The sequence below is a fragment of the Oryctolagus cuniculus genome, chromosome 9 (assembly GCF_051225735.1).
Source record: "Oryctolagus cuniculus isolate XC-2025 breed Fujian yellow rabbit chromosome 9, ASM5122573v1, whole genome shotgun sequence".
Taxonomy (NCBI): Eukaryota; Metazoa; Chordata; class Mammalia; order Lagomorpha; family Leporidae; genus Oryctolagus; species Oryctolagus cuniculus.
The window spans coordinates 83741582-83746562 of NC_142875.1; the positions used below are offsets into that span (position 1 = coordinate 83741582).

The following is a 4981-nucleotide window of genomic DNA, read 5'->3' on the forward strand; positions in this document are numbered from 1 at the left end:
TTGAAATACTCCTGTACTGAATCCGCCTCTTGGCTTTCTTCGTGAGGCCACGTGACTTTAGAAAGATCCGCTTGGCATCAAAATGATTACAAACGCATTCACGGATATGGGTCCAGCCGTGGCAAGAGAGTACTCACGAAGGAAGGGGACAGCTGGACAGCTGAGGCCACGCTTAGCTCAGTCGGTTTAGGTTGTCATAAAAGTGAAAACACACACCTTAAAAATCCCTGCACGTGCACCGAGGTCTGCTTCCCCAGGGTTCGGGTTCGGGATCAGGTTAGGGTTAGTGTTACAGTTAGTGTTACGGCCAGGGTGCAGGCCCCATCTGAGAGCCACTCACTCTTTCTCAAGCTTCCCTTAATGCTCTCTTCCTTTGCCCCACAGCAGGTTCTATTTGGTGCACCCAAGCATGTTATGCATCCCAAGAGGTTTCTGCTCAGGCTGTTTCCAAGATCTCTAAAAGCCATGTTTACATCCTGGAGCTTTTCTAACACTCCCTGGCCAGGTCTTCCCTTCAGGCTGCATGTAATTGCCGTGGAAGGCAATTAGGTGGAAGCTTCCTCCCACCTGGGATTCGGGAGCCGGGTTGTTAGCTTCTGCTCGCACTGCGGCTGGCAGCCCCGTGCTGGCCGGCTGGCTGGCTGGCTGGGAGAGAGAGAGAGAGAGAGAGAGGGAGAGAGAGAGAGGCGGGGGGGATTTCTGTAAGGCCAGGCGTTGTCTCCCCAGCAGCCTGGCACGGCCCCACTGAAGTTCCCTGCCCTGAAGATCACTGGCTGGCCGCCCCAGGAGGTGGACACAGCTCCTCAGCGCTGAAAGGCTGCAAGCCAAACTACTGCTGGCAGCGACGTCACTGGGGAACACGTGGTGGCAAGGACGATGTGCTGTGGCATGGCACAGCCCTGGCCTTCAGGGAGCGAAGTCACAAACAGCCCAGTCTGGGAAGGAGCCTGGTGTCCTGCCTGCCGCCAAGCTCTGGAGTCAGGGGCTTCTCTGGAGACATGGGGGGGGCAGTCCCCATTTTTTTTACCCCTGCCCAGCCCTGTCCCCCCTGCCAGTGCTCACTTCCAAGTTTCCTCTTTGGATAAAAGGAATCTTGGCTCCTCCATTGCCGTGTTTGTGTGTGCCAGTGGTGGTGGAGCCTTAATTCATCCATGGGGCAGTGCTGGGAGGGAGGTGCCAAGTCGGGGCTGTGTGGGACATGGGGCAGAACCCTCAGGAATGGACTGCCACCTTTCTCACAGGACCAGGCTAATTCTCAGGGCAGTGAGTGAGTTGTCCTGCCAGGGGCAAATCCAGGGGCTGAATTTGTTATGGGGAGAGCCACTTGTTAGAAACGGAGGCTGCTCCCAGCGTTTCGTCTCTCCTGTGTGCACCTGGCCTCCATCCATATTCCACCTTGGGATGAAGCAGCACACGGCCCTCCCAGATATGGATGCCAGATCTGATTTCTCAGCCTCCATAACCTCTTTCCATCAGAAATGACCCCGTCTTGAGTATTCTGTGATGGCCACTGGAAGTGGACCAAGACAGCCGCGTTCCCGGGCTCAGAATCAGGAGTCATACTTTGCTCTCCCTTCCTGTCCTTACTGACTGCCTTGTTAACCGCACTCCTGAGATGCCCCCTTCCCTGCCCACTGAGTTCAGACCCTCTCTTGCCTTCCCACTGCCCAGTGACCTCCTCGATCACTTCCTTGCCCCCAGTCTCTCCTGGTGACCACCCACACTATACCCTTCCTCAGTATTTATCTATCACTGTCTTTCAAGAAAGCATCACCCCCCACTGTACACCCAACAATGTGCAGCTCCTTGTAAATGAAGACCTCCCAGGGCCGATTCTGTGGCATACTGGGTAAAGCTGCCATCTGCAGTGCTGACATCCCATATGGACGCCGGTTCTGGTCCCGGCTGCTCCTCTTCTGATCCAGCTATCTGCTATGGCCTGGGAAAGCAATAGAAGATGGCCCAGGCCGGCGCCGCGGCTCACTAGGCTAATCCTCTGCCTAGCGGCGCCGGCACACCGGGTTCTAGTCCCGGTCGGGGCACCGGATTCTGTCCTCCTGGCTCCTGCCTTTGGATAGGCGCGGTGCGCCGGCCACAGCGCGCCAGCCGCGGCAGCCATTGGAGGGTGAACCAACGGCAAAAGGAAGACCTTTCTCTCTCTCTGTCCACTCTGCCTGTAAAAAAAAAAAAAAAAAAGAAGAAGATGGCCCAAATCCTTGGGCTCCTGCACCCATGTGGGAGACCTGGAAGAAGCTCCTGGCTTCTGACTGGCCCAGCCTGTGTTTCTTATCATCTATTTCTACACAGCAGATGGTCTCAGAAGCTAGTAGCTTAAAGCAACAATGAAACATTGATGGTTCCGCAGTATAGAAATCCAGGAAGATCTTAACTGGGTTTTCCAGCTCGGGGCCTCTCCTAGGTTTCAGTCAAGGTGTGGGCAGGGCTACAATCATCGGAATCCTTGACTGGTGGATCCACTTTCAAGATGGCTGACTCCCATGGAGAGCAGTGGGTACTGACTATTGGCAGGGGACTTAGTTCCTCCTCCATGTGGACTCTCTCTAGGATGCTTGTGCCTCCTCATGACAAGGCAGCCGGCTTCTCCCAGAGCAGGCTTTCAAGACCCAGTAAGGGAAGCGGCCGCATCTTCAATGAGCTAGTCTTAGAGGTCACAGATCACCACTCCACCTTAACCAGTGGGTCACACATACCAACCTTGAAGCAACGTGTGAGGGGGCTATGCTGGGGAGTGGGGACTACACAACAGCCTGAGTACCAGGAGGCACAGATCAGTGTGTGCCTCCTTGGAGCCTGCTGCCATACTTTTCAACCTTGACTCTCACCTTCCCATCCAATATCCGGCAAAATAGCCACTAGACATGATCCTCCGCTAAAACCCTACCTGCCCTGTGGAGCTCATTCTGCAGCTCCTGGTGGCTGGAACGGGTTCCTCCTCTCCTGGAGCACTTGGCGTCTTTACTTCTGTTGTCACACTCACCACACTCAGGTCAGGTGATTTCTCCAACGCATCTGCCTCCAAATACTGAAAATTCCTGAAGCAGAAAATCCAAGACCGATCCATGGTCTTACTCAGTCCCTGACAAAGCGCTCGGGGAAGTGGAAGCTCTGCAAAGGTTTATTGAGAGTGGCCTGTGCCTTCCTTCCCATGGGGGTTACTGGCTGGACTAACTGAAAGGGGAGACGATCTTTCTTTTAGCACGCTGCATTATCCAGATTTTCATTCCTACAACAAACACCTGTGAGGAGCTTCTTGGGAAGAGGACAACTTCCTTCAGCTTCGTTTTGGAGGTTCACAGTCTAAGATCTGGCAGTCACATTGGTCTAGCATCTCATGGAGATTGGCAGTGGCTGACAGCATGAGAGGGATGGTCACACAGTGAGCCAGAAAGCAGAGAGACACAGCAAGCACACTCATCCTCCATTTCTGCGAGTCTCTATTTAAAGCCCTCATGATTTGACCACAGGGATGCACCCTAACCCTAGCAACCTAATACAATCCAATCACTTCCTACAGCCCCACCTCAGATACCATAGACCACGCCTCCACCACCAACTAATCCATCAACTACTATGTTAATCCACTGAGCCTTAACAAAAGACTTCAGGGTATAAACATCTCACAGTGGGAAGCCAATGCCTGTTCAAACCATAACACATTCACACTATGTGACAGCTGTGGGGTATGAATGTGAGCCTTGCTTTCATGGAGTTCTCAACCTTGTGACAATAATAAATCTTTACAAATGACACCACATTTAAAAATATTCCATGGGGCCAGCACTGTGGCGCAATAGGTTAATCCTCTGCCTGCAGTGCCAACATCCCATATGGGTGCCGGTTCATGCCCTGGCTGCTCCACTTCCAAACCAGCTCTCTACTATGGCTGGGTAAGCAGTAGAGGATGGCCCAAGTCCTTGGGCCCCTGCACCCATGTGAGAGACCTGGAAGAAGTTCCTGGCTCCTGGCTTCCGATCAGCACAGCTCTGGCCATTGCGGCCATTCAGGGAGTGAAACAGCAGATGGAAGACCTCTTTCTATCTCTCCCGCTCATTGTCTGTAACTTTAACTCTCAAGTAAATAAATAAAATCTTTTTTTAAAAAATCTCTATTCCAGCCTTGCAGACACCTTTGCTGCTGGCAGCCGTGGTCAACCCCACCGTGATCTTCGACATTGCCATCGATGGCAAGCCTTTGGGCCATGTCTCCTTTGAGCTATTTGCAAAGTTCCAAAGACAGCAGAAAACTTCCATGCTCTGAACACCGGAAAGAAAGGGTTTGGTTACAAGGGTTCCTGCTTTCCTAGGATTATTCCAGGGTTTTCATGCCAGGGCAGTGACTCCACAACCATGACACTGGGGGCAAGTCCATCTTTGGAGAGAAATTCGATGATAACTTCATCCCAAAGCAAACAGGCCGTGGCATCTTGGCCATGGTAAATGCTGGACCCAACACAGATAGTTCCCAGTTTTTTCATCTGCACTGCCCACACTGAATGGGTAGATGGCGAGCATGCAGTCTTCGGCAGAGTGAAAGAGGACATGGGTAGTATGGAAATCGTCGGGTACTTTGGGTCTGAGAATGACAATACCAGCAAGACCACTGCCAATGGTGGGCAGCTCTCACAGATCTAATTTCTGCTTTATCTTAACTACTGGACCATTCCTTCTGTGGCTCGGGAGACGCCCTCCATCCCATCTTCTCATGACACTCGCACTCGCACTGCAGTTTTTGGGGTTCCATGTTTTCCTTACTTTCCCTCCAAGTTTAGCAGGATGGCAGAGTGAAAGTCATGCTATGAAATAAAAATGTAAATAATCAAAAAAAAAAAAACCTCCATTCCATCAACTCAACGTGTTAGAATATCCTGAAAGTACAGTTTTTCCTCCGTATACACAAAGAGCTTGTTCTTGGACCTCCACAGACACAAAATCCATGCATGCTCCAAGTCCCATTTTTGCAG

At 52.0% G+C, this 4981-nt stretch overlaps 1 pseudogene; it reads left to right on the forward strand.

The window, feature by feature from the left end:
• Positions 1 to 2485: 2485 nt before the first annotated feature.
• On the forward strand, positions 2486 to 4652 carry LOC149124645 (peptidyl-prolyl cis-trans isomerase A pseudogene; annotated as a pseudogene).
• The last annotated feature ends 329 nt before the right edge of the window (positions 4653 to 4981 follow it).